Source organism: Dermacentor variabilis, chromosome 1 (genome assembly GCF_050947875.1).
Source record: "Dermacentor variabilis isolate Ectoservices chromosome 1, ASM5094787v1, whole genome shotgun sequence".
NCBI classification, from domain to species: domain Eukaryota; kingdom Metazoa; phylum Arthropoda; class Arachnida; order Ixodida; family Ixodidae; genus Dermacentor; species Dermacentor variabilis.
Window position 1 is genome coordinate 18,992,441 of NC_134568.1, and position 15,855 is coordinate 19,008,295.

Sequence of the window (15,855 nt, forward strand, 5' to 3'; positions counted from 1 at the left end):
CTGAGGCAACAGATGACATCCCATACACTGTCAAACCAAACAGTATTCAAAAACTGCAAATGTTGCAGGTCCAAGTAGTTAATTGTGCTATTGCAGAAAAACTTTGAGCGCTTTCTTGAAATGCTTCCTTGTGTGCGTTTTGTGATGGGCGGTGAAAGGCAAATTAGCAGTCTTTCAAATGTTTGAAATCAGTGAAATGCGATTTGTTTTGTATTCTTTTGTTTGCATTAAAGTTAACGATGTTGTTGAACAAGTTATTGCCTGTCCAAACGACTAAAAAAATCGCACGAGGTCCTTGAAGTTACTGTGTCGGGGCCTCGAAAGTTCTTGAAAACCATTGCATTTTTTTCTTCAATATTGCTACAAACCCAGTAGAACAACTGTCATGGAGTAAAAACCTTGGCCGAACAGGGGCTTATACGAAGAGCACAGGAAGACTAGAAATGCAGTAGTAGGCATGGAGGGCCCTGAAAAAAATGTGCCACATCTGCTCGTCTGCCTTATGTTTCTGCATTGACTGTAACATTTTTAATAGAAGTGCACTTACTGTTCTACTCCAATAAACGCAACATTACCAACTCCAGTGTGGGGCAGTCCTTCAGCCAGTGCAAACTCTTTCTGTACATCCCTGTTAGCTCTGTCATTTTTCCAGCATTGTAGTACAAGATTTGCTAAACTGGTTTTGCAGAATATGAGCAGTATACTTTAAATTAGCTGTTTATTTGTATGCACAAGTTCAGGTCCTCAGTTCGGTTGCATGACAAATTGCCATACCTCAATAGATACAAGAAAAAATGTTGTTAGAGTTTAATAAAATCCAAACAGTAATAATCACAACAATATAATGACATACATTTCTTTTGGTACGTATAGAGCCCATGTCTTGGCACTGTATAAATTCAACTATACATCGCATGTACTGTGTCCTGACCACTATTATTCACATGTGTAAAACCATCACAGCAATTCTTCAACAAATATCACAGTGATTAGTGACATACACTTTGTAACTGCTTTACATGAGCATAATGTATACAAATGGTCCCTGTGTACATACAAATGACTAGTGCCACCCGAGTACTATTATTCACAGGTGTAAAACCAACAAAGCAGTTCTTTAAAATATCACAGCGCTTAGTGACGTACATGCTGTAACTCCCTTGTAAAAGCTTAATACAAACACGTGAGCACACAGAAAGCTAGCAGTGCGCCTACATGGAAATACCACCGCCTCAATACTAATTCACAAGTGTAAAACCAACCAAGCAGTTCTTTAAAGAATATCACAATGCTTAGTGACATACATTTTGTAACTAGCTTATATAAGCTTTATACAAACAAGAGAACATACACAAAGCTATCGGTGCACCTACATAGAAGTGCGGCCATCTGAACACTATTATTTGCAAGTGTAAGCTCAACAGAACAGTTCGTTATAGTGACGCCCATTTTGTAACTGCCTTATACAAGCTTAGTGCAAGCACAAGAATGCGGAAAAAAATAAATTAATAACTTGCTCTATGAATACACAAACAGATCAACACAAATGGTAAACGCCGCTTTGAAGACACGTAACCGTGACAAAGCGCAGTGCTGTGCCGGTTGAAACTGCCATCCACAAAAGTATTGAGCAATGCTTAAACCACACGCAATAAAGTGCTGAAAGACTGCGTCTCTAATGTACCTATTTTAATTCAAATTTCTTGAATATAGGGCTCTCTTGCAGATAAGGCATCTGATCCAACTGACCTGATTTTACACCTGCTAAATGCATACAATGCACTCAGATATAACTGGTAATAATAATTATAAAAGGCATTTAAAAACTTGATAGTATGATGAAGATGCATGACTAGAAAAGTTCTGTCCCCCTCGTACGTGTTAAAAAGGTGCAAGTATGACACATGTTCTTTTTTCCCGCAATTTTTGCATTAATGGACACCCGGGAACCTCGAACCCACAAAAAAAGAAGATACTGCTGTGTTAATAGTGTTATGAATAATTTTTTGTGAAAGCTTTTTACAGACAAGTTGCAGTCTCGTTTCTGGAGGTTGAGCTGTATCATGCAAAATAACAGGGAAAGTGGTCACATGGGAGCATGACACTATGCCATAATGTTCCGCTTCAGTTGACTCTCTTGCCCTACAAGTCACTGCTCACTGTGACCAGTGATGGAACAGCAGTGTCTGTGTGATTTTCATCACACTTCTGTCCTATGCCATCCTTACCAGAGTTGGCGGCACATAGATACCCATATTTCGATAGTGTTGCTTTCTCAGGTGGTTGTTTTTGATTTGCTCAATATCAGTTGGCACTTCAGCTGCATCAAACTTCTTTTTTACCTCTTCAACAACAACATAAACAACAATCTTATGACACCTGTGTTGTCCTTCTAGTTGCCTACAAAGACCAGTTAATCTAACAACAACACTGACAGTCTCTACTATCTTCTAATGGAGAAGAGGTGCGTTCCACATTGTTGTCGCTATGTGGGCTGGCTGGGGAGGCAACAACTGTAATATGTTTTCATATTTTAAAGTGATGCTTGTACTGTGTTATAACGCTTAACTTAGTCTTGCACTTGCTGCACAAGAACACTGGCTCACAGTCGTGGTGAAAAGCTTTTGTATGTTGAGCAAATGAGTTGTATGCACTACTAAAAAAGTCACAGTGATAGCACACATGTTCCTCTACCAGGCCTGGTGCGGTTCCTTCTGACACTGCTGCTGATGCTGACACACTGCTGCTTGCCTCGTACACTGTTGCAGCTGCAGTAGACATGGCCGTCTCTGTATCTATTGCTGCCGTGCCACCTGTCATGGTAACTTCCAAGTGGTATCGGGCTCACTTCTGCAACAGAGATGTCGTTTGCCCCTTGAGGGCTCTCGTCATCAGGGCCAATAATTTCGTAGGCATTGTCTCCTGCATCGAAGAACCAATAAGAACAGCCTGAATTAATAAACATAGCTCTAAAAAGTACGGACATCAAAACTTAACCACAAGCTTTGCACATCAGTGACTAGGCTTAATGAATAATACTTGCAGGAGGAGTTACACAATTGTGTGTGTACATTACAGTTAAGCCTCATTAGATGAGATACTCAAGAGGCACGGGAAACATGTCTCGAAACCAAAAATTTTAAAACACTGAGGAGCCAGACTAGATCACTTTATTATGCATCATCACTAAAGTATGTTTAGATATAGCTGAAGGAATAATTGCTCAGGGTGGCTTAAAGGGCCCCTAAACCACTTCTCGACATTTTTTGAACATTTCAAGTAAACACGCGCATCAAAATCAGAATGCCGTCACAATTGACGATGCCAAACGCCACAGTGCGTAGCATTGTGGGAGCACCACAATATGAAGAAAACGACCCCGTGCGCCTCTCTGGACCTATCCTGCACCTCCCAGTTTGCCCTGACATCACCAGGCTGTCTCTGATGATGTCACCAGTTTCCGCTGCTGTCGATTGGTCGAACGAAAGTGTACGACTGCCGGCAAGGCCTGCAAGCAAATACACACTTCTTCCTCGTCGCGTTGCTCGCGATGCCATTGTGGGCAGCCAATGGGGGCAAAGAACAGAAACGCCAACAGAATGGTCTCCCTATGAGGCTCTTCAACTAGAGTCACCATACAGTTACATTGTATTGGCGAGGTCATTAGCGCCACCCCTCGCAGGACGACGGGCCTGCGCGGCAGCAACAGAGCTCGTTGGTGATGGCCTGTCCCGTAACATTTGGAGGTGTACTAGGCGAGGAAAAGACGATACTGTCCAGATGGCGTGTATCAGATGAAAGAGTAAAATGAGCGGGGACTACTTTTTGATAATCAAACACGTAGCTCCACTATTACTGCACCGTTTCGAAAAATTCTCGTGGCTACATGTTCGTTGCCTTAACATGTACAACAGCAACACCGCAACTAAATTTCAACCTCGGTGGTTTAGGGGCCCTTTAAAGAAGACATTCACATCTTTTTAGTGACTATAGATTGTGTTAGCTTCCTTCCTAACTTCTGGAAGTTAAACACTTCACTTTGCAAGCCTTGTTGCTCGCAGTGCCTTTGAGATGCTCTTAGACACTCGTCAGCTTCAACTGTCGACACTTTCTGCCCTGCACTGTCCTCGTTGCCCTCCTTTTCTAGTTCATGCTAAAGAGACACGCGCAATTGACTTGTGTGAGGATTGCGTGATCTTTACGCCCTTCGGAGCACACAAGGTGCATGAAGTGAATGTGTCTGGGTTGTGTCCCTTCAAAGTAGTGAATACTTAAAAAGTCGTTAGTAACAAAGGTGTCTCTTGTGTACAGTGTTGTTAACGTGGCAAACATAGGAAAACCAACCAAACCATTTTCATATGTCTCTTACAACCAAGTGTATCTTGTAATGAGATTCTACTGTACTGAATATTTTTCATCTATGGATCATCTGCATGTACATATAGTCACAAAGACATGTTGTGTGGAATGGCGAATCAGGAAAAAGCTCGTACTCTTACTTTTTGTCTCTAACATAAGCAGCTGATAACAATATGATAAAAAAGCAGGTAATGAGGCCAGCATGGAACATAACCCTTCCTTCAGCTCTAAACAGTTTTTTGGACCCACACCATTCCCTCATATCACATAAGGAAACAACTTGATTGCAGTAATGGCTGCATGTGATCTGAGTTGATTGATACAAACAATACGTAAGGTTTCCCTGTATGTAATTTTATCAGAGTGCTTTTTAGATGTCCTGCTCGCGATTCTGGCTGCACGATGTTTCTCATGCTTTTTGGCACAATTCCTTTCTTTTCCACTCCACTCTTTTTTCTGGTTTTCTCCCCTTTCCCTTCCCCCTTGCGTAAAGTAGCACACCTGAAGTATCAAATTTAACAGGGATAAGCGGGCTAGTTGGTGGTCGTTATTGGAATGCATCATGTAACCGCACAAAAACAAGGGACAAAGTGTCCTGTGTGTTCCTTTTTTGTCCCTTGTTTTTGTGCAGTTACATGATGCATTCCAATGAAGTATCAAATCTGTTGATATATTGTGTGTATCAAACCTGTTAACATGCGGGCTTCTCTGTGGTCTGTGTTGTATTTTTGCGCTGTACAAGTCAATTCAAAATGAAAGATGGAATGTCCCTGCCTTTAGTTTAATTGTATGTGTAATTAGATATATATATATATATATATATATATATATATATATATATATATATATATATATATATATATATATATATATATATATATATATATATATATATATATATATATATATATATATATATATATATATATATATATATATATGTCTCTCTCATGTTTTGAAATATATGTACATTCAGGAGTGCCTGCAAGCTCTTCTCCCCTGCTCCAGTGACGAAAAGGAGAGCCTTTTTATGTACCATAGTAAAACATTCACAGGTTTTCGCTGTGCCCATTACATCACTTATCATATGGATCTGTCACAATACAGAGCAGCAGTGGTCCATAATACTAACCCATCCCAACATAACTATAAATTAGTACATACCGACATGCTGTGAAACAGCTGTTGCAAAGCCGCTGGTGCTGGCAATTTCTGCAGCACTGCAGTGGTACAGCCGAGTGCCACCTGTATAGTGACAAATGCATATGCATGTTAGCAACTCACTAGTTCCTGATGGTTTCATAAGCTTTACACTACACAATAAAGTAATCTAGACAACTTTGTTTGAACAAATACACATAATTAGGACACCATTTAAAGACTAACACTATTAATTGCCCCCAATCTCTCACTCACTAAGGGATAATACTACTGAAACATCGGTGGAGAGCTCAGATTAACACAGCCCATAAAGGACAAGCTTTCTTTGAGGAAAACAGCTATAACAGCGGTTAGTTTTCTTGATCATTTTGTGTGCTAGCTTTGATTTAAATGTCATGCAGTACTATAAAATATGAAGTGCCGCATTTTTAGCAGCAGAAGGCGTCGTCAGCCTCATGGTACAACTGATTTTTGCACTGTTTGTGTCAGTAATCCGACACATACAAAGAAAACCGAATTCACACATACATATACAGTGCCAAGTGCACTCCTCCTTCTGAAAACGCAGCCGCCAGTTCCAATGCTGCTGAAAGGAAAGGTTATATAGAGTGCGAGACTGCATGGAACTGCCACTTTTGACTAAGTGTATGATCTGCTGATTGGAGAGGTAGTCACATGCTATTTCTAGTCTCTTTTAGAAGCATTACTAAAGGATGAATTAAAATCTATTCATAAGTCACGAATTTCACGCATCCACAGTTTGGTTAAATAACTTGAGAAAAACACATGTTTACCTGGAATAGCAACCTTTTTTCCTGCTGCAAAATTTTCCTTCGATATAATGAAATAACTTTACAGCGTCATAATATATTGTGTTTCTCGCAACTACTTGCCGGCAGTGGCGAGTTACAGTGTTTATATCTGACTCATTGGGCGACAATACTGCCAAACACAAATGCTTCACGAACACGAGAACACGTCCCTCGCAGAGAATAGCAACCATATATGCCTCTGTGAGACATGATCGCACCTTTGTGGTCAAAATGTACATTAGAACGACACCACCATCTCATTAAAAAAGAAGCCTCATCACAAAGCAGCAGCCAACTGAAATTGCAACTGATGTCCACTTACTGGTGGCCTGTGTTCGAGTCACTTCTGGCAGTTGACTGGGTGCTGAGAAATGCACGTCCTGGGTTGTCCCTACAAAACATACAGGGTTATGTCAAATGTTGAAAATATATATACACCGGCATTTCATAAGTTGCAAAACAAATGAGTAAACTAATAACTGTAATGTAAACAGAGTACACATGATAAGATAGGCTGTCAACTGGTAATGCATTATGCGAAAAACCTAATGCATAGGAAAGACTATATTTATACACACGAAGCTGACACACAATTTAATTCGCTCTAGGTTTTTCCGTGCAGTATATTCAATTTATTATGTCTTGTGGTTAGAGCAAAATTAATGTAAATTACGCAATAAATTATGTACCCTGGAAAACTTTTCTTCAATATGCACCTGTGCGCGCTTCGAATGAGTAGCGTTGTAAAATTTACATACATGGCATTCAACATAGTTGCTGAACACGGATTTCCTTTGCCCCGTGTCGTGTACAGTGAGCTACATATACCTGCCCCCCCCCCCCTTTTTGTACTAGCCATACTGCGTGCCACTGCACTATATGCACGTCAGTAAACCTCACGACACAGAAATAAAAAAAAGCGCCTATCACCTATGCCTGCATGTTGTACTGGGCCTAAGCTAACCAAGCATGGGCTGTTGCTTTTTATAGTAAACACAGCACCGTGCTCATTGCAAGTATGTATCATGTCACTAAGCAAATATGCAATTTCATTGTACCACTATTTTTTTATCACATGGATGTATCTGTTGAGAGGCAAGACAAAAAGCAGTCACTTCTCAGAACTAATCAGCTTTTTAAAAACACATTTCTAACTTTTCAATGACACTTGCTGCTATGTGTTTGTCTCCAGAGAGCATACTTGATTTGACTTTCCAATCGGAGACATTACATAAATATACCATGTTAAGATGACTGCCTGGAGCACGTGAGAATTTTCATCTTGGTGTAACATACTGTATCTTGATTTTGTTTACATTTGGTCAAATGGTACACCCAATATACCCACATGCTAGTTTTCTTGTCCAAATTGCATGCCAATGTATTTTGATTTTTTGGCATTGGCTCCTCTGCACTACGTGAAGTCGCGCTGCACTGGCTTTTTCACATCCTCGTGTCCTTGCAGCTGCCTTCTTGCGTTATATAAAGCGGGTGCCTGAAAAATATCGCATGCAAAAGTCAACACAAGGGTATGGTGCAAAACAACATCAAGACAGTCAAGGCCATGGCAATAAAAGAAAGTCTTAGCTCTTAGTCTTCTTAGGGAAATGCATGCAAAACATCCAAATGACTGCAACAGTCAACTGCTAAATTAACTTCAATTTTAGATTTACACAAAAAAGAAATAACAGACAGTTCATCCTCATTCGGCACGAATGTTCGAATACTCCTGCTAATGAATAGAATATTGGTCATTTTCAGACATCATAGGTCTGTCATGAGTCTGGTGAATCGCAAACACCACTTGGGACACATCCTAAGCACGTGCCCAGTGTGCCCCCCGCACCATCCCTGGTTGTGCCACTGCTGAAGACATAATTTGAGGATTATAGCTGCAAACATGATGCTCAGTAGGAATGAAAATATTGTCCTTCAGTTCAATGGATATATGGATGTGCCTATAAAAAGGGCAACAAGGCTTGTTATGGCAAGCTTACCCACATTTCAATACTAACAAGAAAGTTCACTGCGGCCTGCATCTAAGCTTACTAAAAGGCATGAACTTATTTTCATGTATGAGATGCGCAATGGAGTTCATTTTTTACAGACCCGACTTACTGCTGCAGTTTGAAATCTAGCATTTTAGATTCTTGAAGGCATGTAAAAGTTGCAGTTAAACCGCAGTTATTAGTTTATTACGCCAACCTATTGTTATGTGTACGACAGACTGGTAACACGGAATTAAAGCAACATTTTATTTTGATATTTTATTTCTCTACTAAAAATGCTCAAGCGATAAACACATTTTGATCTGCCATGCAATAGTAAAATGCACACATTACGCTTGTAACCCCCAGAGGAAGGCTGATTTAGCTATTCATATGACATAACTGACACGCCAACTCATATTAGCAAATGCAAAGGCATGTCCAAAACAATAAGCGTATGCAAAGCGCCCTTGCAATTGTAATTCCACACAGCAGCCGTTATATTCGATGCCGATGCATAACTAGCTGCTCGACAATTCACCGAGTTCGTAGACATAAGCATCCTTTCAGTTTCGCACCGTGCACGAAAACCGCAACAGGAGACAAAACCAGACCTACCTATAATCGCACCATTTCAATACATGAGCAAAAACAGTTCAGTCTTAGGGATAAACACTGTGAGAGCGATTTAGTGCGCGACGGCGACGAGCGACGGCTCCGAGCGACAAAACGGGCCGTCGCTTGAACAGATGGCTCGGTTCTGGAAATCTAGAAATCGTCGCTCGTCGCCCGAAAGTGCTATGAGCGACTAGCCAATAGCGTGAAGCCGGAACTGGATGTACATCGCTCAAATACTACCGATTGTCGCGCGGAACGAGCAAATGAGTCAATTTTTATACGTGCAAGGATAAGAACCTACGGCAAGACCTCAGGAAATATTTTATGCTACTTTTTATAGTAAAATACATCAACGTAATTTACTAAAGCACGCGTCACGCGTGATTGCAGCCCTCATGCCGGCAACACCGGGGAGGCGTCGCTCAATATCGTCGCTCGCACGGATACGACTTGTAGGCGACGAGCGAACGCGACAGCCATCTCCATCGCGTCGCTTGTAGCTGCCGCGCGCAAGATCGCTTATATGGGGTTTATACTTTTTTCAGCATAAAACATGGATTCCTCATGCGTTTTCAGTAAGTTCAAGATAACGCGCCCAACTGACCTCTTGCAGCATGCAGCTGAATGCCTGCGGCAAAGTTTCTAACTAGCACTGGTGCTGCACGTAACTTCAGTGGTCACAGATTCCCCCTGCGTGAGACACCGTCAAGCGCACGGTTTATTTATAAAAAAAAGCATGCTGCCAGCAAAATGACGCCTTCTGTTATGTGATTCCTTAGTTCAACAGTGTTCCGTACACAGTAGACTGCCAAATTGAATAAATTCAAACACAAAACGCACGCTAATCACGCTCCGCATAGGCTCGGAATCACAGGCTGGTGAGCGAACCATTTTAAGCGTCCTCTCGCCTGGCGTCTTATTGAACATACCATAGTTCTGGCAGCGTTTGCGATCTTTAAAGCTCTTACGGATAACGGCAAAGTGATAAAATTACATGCAGTTATCGCGACAACTGGCTTTTTCGATTGACATCGAGAGACACAGCGCGTATGCCTAGTCCTTTGTCAATCGCGTCGGCTAAGCGCAGCGACGACTTCCTGGCGATAGCATGACATATACGGACAATGTGCACCTAAGTTAGAATTCACTTACCGTGGAGGATTTGCTGTTATATCCAAGGCATGACGAACGACTGTCGTGTTTTCGTGGCGACGCGAGATGGCTGACATACGATCTCCCTTGGCTGGCCTTCGCGGCTGCTGTGCTGCTCGCTGTACGGATCACCTTTCTCCGGTGCTGTGTTGTTCCGCGATCTTGAGCGCGCGCGCGCGGTGGAGCAACTCCGAGTGAAAAAGTAGAGCGCTCGCTACGCGTTCCTTTGAACTGCGGCGGCCTGTTCTCTTAGAAGCAAAACGATGTGTTCTTTGCTCAGCGTGCATGAATAATACATTGTCATGTTCGGGGCCAGCCACCTACAGTTGAAGCAGAAGATTACGCTGCGTTTTGTTCTCTATTGCCGCAAGAGTAGAACGGGCATTCTACTCTCTCTCTGAAGGGGAGAGTGAAAAGCAAATTTCACTCTCTCCTTGGTGAGAGAGTGAACAATGCATTTCACTCTCCTCGACATTCTGCGAGAGTAAAACGACGCTTTGAAGAGTGAACCGGCCGCTTCACTCCTGCGATACCCTTCCTAGTTTTTAGAGTGTATATTTGTAAGTATGTACCTTATTTGGCTAATAAAAATACGGACAAAGACTCTCTGATTCGCCCTCTAAGGTAAATACAGCAATAAAAAGATCCCGCGCAAGCGGTTGTCATGTCGCAAATTTCTAAAATACAAAACGAGGGCTGCTTGTTCACTCCTATCTACTTATATTGCTGTGAGATGAAGAATACTAAACGATTTCTCGATGAAATTCTTCCATTGCGGGAACTATGAAAAAGGCGTGCGAGTAACTTTTTACGACAAACTGTCTCGCAGTGCCAAGATGTATTGCGCGTTCTTTTTCATAGAAGGAGTGGCTGGTACAATAGCCAGGCCCATGTCCGCCTGGTCTCCACAATAATGGTGGAAGGCGATTTTCATTGGCAGTGATCACGGCACTGCGCAGACAGGCGATGAAAAGTGCATTCCATAAAATGCGATTTCTGTGCATGCTCTCGCAATACTGAAAGTAGCATCCCCCCAAAAACGCGCTTCTAATTACTCTGCACAGCATGCACTCGCCTGTGGCTGGTTAGGCTTCTTTTTGAAGAATATATGCGGCCGCACTCGGGACACTCGTGTGTTTTCTCATCAGAGTGCGTTCGCCGGTGTCGACTGAGGTTAGCTGTCTGCGAAAATTTGCGGCCGCACTCGGGACACTCATGGGGTTTTTCATCAGAATGTGTTCGCTGGTGTCGACTGAGGTTACCTGTCTGCGAAAATTTGCGGCCGCATTCGGGACACTCATGGGGTTTTTCATCAGAATGTGTTCGCCGGTGTCGACTGAGGTTGCCTGCCTGCGAAAATTTGCGGCCGCACTCGGGACACTCATGTGTTCTCTCATCAGAGTGCGTTCGTCGGTGTCGAGTCAGCATACCCATCTGCGAAAATTCGCGGCTGCACTCGGGGCACTTGAACGGCCGTTCTCCGGTGTGAGTCCTAAAGTGGGCTTCCAGCGTAGCCTTCTCCTTGAAAGTTTTTGTACACTCAGGGCACGTGTATGGTCTGCTGTCTGTGTGCCTAAGCAGATGTCTCCTAAGATCACTTTTTCTGGCAAATTTGCTGTCGCACTCACTACACTCATGCGGCCTTTCGCAACTGTGCGTGACCTGGTGCGCTCGGAGATATGCCTTCCTGGCGAAAGCCTTCCCGCACACTTGGCATTTGTGGGACTGGTCACCCTCCTCGCTTCTTTCCGGGTCTACTTGGGCTCCTTCGGCTTCATTTGTCACCCTGCAAGTAAATACTTACAGTTAATTGTACCACGTCGTAACAGTACGATGTCTATAACTGACCGAAATGGTCTACGTGTGCGCAAGGACTACTCCTGCTTTTCAACAAGACTTTCTTCTAATGGAAGCAAGATATGCTGATTGTCTTCGGACACAACTAGCACTAACAGCGCGGCTCCAAGGTAAATGAATGCGTATCAGCTCGAGGGAGCTGCCCCGTAACCTTAAAGCAGATTTGACCACTGGTCTTTTAGCCGCAAATTGTGTGCAGGGGCATAAAGCGAGTCAAGTCATCGGGCACATTACACACTACACTGCGGTGATGGCTTCAAAACCAGTTTGATAAATTTAAGTTCTAGGGCTTTACTTGCCAAAACTACGCAAAATGGTGTAGCGCGTCGTAGCGGGGCAGTTTGGATTAATTCAACCAGGGACGTCGAGCTCACTAGCGTAATGCCTTAGTCACTAAGGTATACTACGCCCTCAGCGGCGTAGCCAGAAACTTTGTTTGGTGGGAAAGTGGGGGGGGGGGGGTTGCTCACGTTGCAGTTCGGCCTCCTTATAAAATTTGTCAAGGAATCAAATACACGAATAAGAACTGCATTGCCATTGCCGAAGATGCTGCAAAAAAATTCTTAAACGCTATGCACTGTCAAGACAAGTAAAATCTGTATTTTTCATAAAACAATATACTCGTATGTTCCGAAAATTCTGCCCTAAAGAACTGTTAGCAATGCTTCCAGGTTTTTGGTATATTTAATAATCAGAGAAAATATCACACGAACTTTACAACTATAGCATTTCGAAACCAGCAAAGCAGTGCATGCCGCTGATATGAAAAATGTGATATGATATCAAAGGCCATGAAATGAACATGTGGAAGACAAATATGTTAATGAAACTTTATAATTCTAGAACCTTGTTTACATTTTTGTACATATCCAACCGGTAGGCCAAAATTTCAATGACGTTCCTTTTGTTACAATGTATAACGCAGGTGCAACTGTCACCGGTAGTGTAATGTGAGTTATTGCACAAACATTAAAATTGCCACAGAGAGCACATATAGTAAGCAGGAGTTCTGTAAAATATACGAGGGCGAGTCAAATGAAAGTGAGCAAACGTGAATATATGACAAACGAGGTACTTTATTTAAAAGTACCCTCTATGAGCATTTACACATTTGTCCCGCTGACTAACGAGTCGCGTGATTCCTCTCTCATAAAACTCCTTGGGTTGCTGCTTCAAAAAGTCGAACTGATTTTTTCCTTAAGCTGTTTTTTTCATTGCCCCAAAATGTGGAAGTCGCAAGGCGATAGGCTTGGGCTGTGTGGTGGATGTTGCAGCGTTTACCACTTGAACTTTCCCAGTTTTGTGTTAACTACATCAGCTACATAGGGACGGGCATTGTCGGGGAGCAAGATGACCCCATTCGTGCATTTTCCATGTCATTTGTTCTTGATTGCGTCACGCAGGTGATCCGACGTTTCACAATATCGGAAAAGATTGATAGTCTCTCTAGGTTTTGGAAATTCGATCAGTATAATATTGCCCTTGACGATAAAAAAAGTGAACAACACCTTTCCGGCAGAAATGACGGCCTTTGATTTCTTTGGGGGTGTTGAATTCGAATTTATCCTCTGCAAGCTTTGCCGTCGTGTTTCAGGCTCGTAGTAGTGACAGCATGATTCGTCCCCGGTCACAGTTGCAGACAAGGAGTCGTCACCCTCATTGTGATACCGGATCAGATGAGTCAAGGCAGTTCCGAACCTGTCCGTCTTCTGGCGGCGGTTCAAGATCTTGGGCAGCTATAGCGCCTACCGCTTACAAAAGACGATAACAGAGATGTTTATGAATTATGGTGTGAACCGAACCGCGACTGATGTTCGCACGCTCTGCCAGTTCATCGATGGTTATGCTCCGTTCTTGTCTAATCAGCTAATCTAATCAACTTTTGCAATTGTGTGGGGGGTGATTGTATGGTGGCTTTGGCCATGTCTTCGTTTGTCTTTGCAACTTTCACGTCCTTTTTTGAACAGTTTGCTCCAACGCTTCACAGTGACCAATGAAATGAAATGTTCAACCTACACGGTAGCCATACGGCGGCTAATTTCTTTTTTGGGAGACACCTCGAGCTGTCAAAAACCTTACGACACCACGCTGCTGAACTTTTGGAGCGTCCATTATGTCACGCAACCATGTTCAACCCCAGTGTATGAAAGCATTAAAGAAATCTTGTTTTGACACCTGCGCGTCGCTTTTGCAAATGAGAGATGTTTGCGTGCTACATGCATGCCTTGGAGAGGATGAACCGAACCATTATAGCGCGGGGTCGGGTGGCTCACTTACATTTCACTCGCCTTCGTGCATTAGAAATGCGAAAATACAATGGAACATACAAATGCGAAGATACAGCTTGATAAAGGTAAAAAAAAGTGTCACTGGAAACAATCTTCACTGCACATATACACAAAACCTCGCAACAACGTATTAAAATATACGTATAAGTCTCCAATTAGTCTACGTATCTAAGCAAAATTCAATGTATATAATGCATCAAACAAGGCAAATGAACATGTTGCGCAATCACAGATACACAGATCACAGAATCCTAAGGCCCGCCCCCACTCCCTCCATTTACCCCGACGTATCGCGTGCGACCGAAAGCGGCGCGCTTCCTACCCGCTTTTCTCCCTTTAGCACGCAAGACTGAGCCACCACCGTCGGTTCACCCATGCTATCAGCACCCTCCTACGTTTTCACTCCCACATACAGCATGCGGCGCGCGGTCACGAAGTTATCGCATACGAACTCCTTATACGTAAAATGAGGGCGACGGTGACGGCAAGAATGAGCCTGGAGTATCCATATAACTGCCATCGCAATAATATAAGAGTATCGACAATTGAAGCGTCCCGTGGCCCATTACTTTCCGCAAAAGAAGCAACAAAATCGAACTTTCACCATGCGACAATTCACTGCGCCACAACAATGTTTTTTTTCTTTTGTGGGGCGGGGGAACCAAAATGAAAGAAAGAAAACGCAAGGGAAAGCATGTTGGCCACAATCGAACGCCTGCTTTGGGCACCTAATGCGCCTATTGAAGGAATATCGAAGAAAACTTGAGACACTTGATCCACAAAGAACCATACGCATACTGTTCGGTATCCTACACCGGTGTTAGGGTTGGCGTCTGGCACCACGTGGCGAAAGGAATTTCATCCGACCATCTTCGTTGAAATTAGGCCTGGCTTCACCTGCGATGGTTGGCGTCCCGCACCTCGTGCACAAAGAACTTTCTCTCACCCAACCTTCTTTCACCAGGGTTCGTCGAAATGAGGCGTGGCTTCTCCTGCGATGGTTGGCGTCTCGCACCTCGTGCACAAAGAACTTTCTCTCAACCGACCTTCTTCCACCCGGCCTCGTCGAAATGAAGCGTGACTTCCTAATTCGCCATGACCGTTTCGAGTGTCAACCTGTCTGCCGGAAGCCCTGCAGTGTACAGGCCTCTTTTGTGCGTGTGTGTGTGTGCGAGTTTAGAGAGGCCTTTTCCTCAAATTGGACCTAGAAGAGAACTTCCCCGAACCCGCAATGCGCAGAAGAGGCGGACAAGCGTCTACAATTCCAGGAGGCGGGATGACTTCTTTTCACCAGGCTCGGTATAACCAGAGGAGGAGGGGCCCTCTTTCTGTGCCGGTCACGTGACATCTACGGAAGCAAGATCCCGCCCACGATTGTAGAGGGCCTATTTAAGGGGTTCCAAAATGTACTTTTAATCACTTCAATGTCTCCTCATTTCCTTTCATCTACCTTTGAATAAACCGTGCAAGTTTCGCACTAGAAAATCGTCTCGCCGTTGCTTGGTTGCCATGGTCTACCGGATGCCTGCAGCGCGCCGACAACGCCACGCTACCCAATAAGTAACGTCGGTCGAGCTTCGATAGGCAGGCGCCGCTACTTCTCGGCAGCAGTACGATACG

At 43.4% G+C, this 15,855-nt stretch overlaps 1 long non-coding RNA gene across 1 annotated transcript; it reads right to left on the reverse strand.

The window, feature by feature from the left end:
* Positions 1-2,835: 2,835 nt before the first annotated feature.
* LOC142570260 (uncharacterized) lies at positions 2,836-6,799 on the reverse strand. The gene is made up of 3 exons (XR_012825662.1): positions 6,655-6,799; positions 5,524-5,604; positions 2,836-2,922 (listed from the first exon to the last, which is right to left on the reverse strand). It is a non-coding gene; the product is annotated as an uncharacterized LOC142570260 (long non-coding RNA).
* Positions 6,800-15,855: the final 9,056 nt, after the last annotated feature.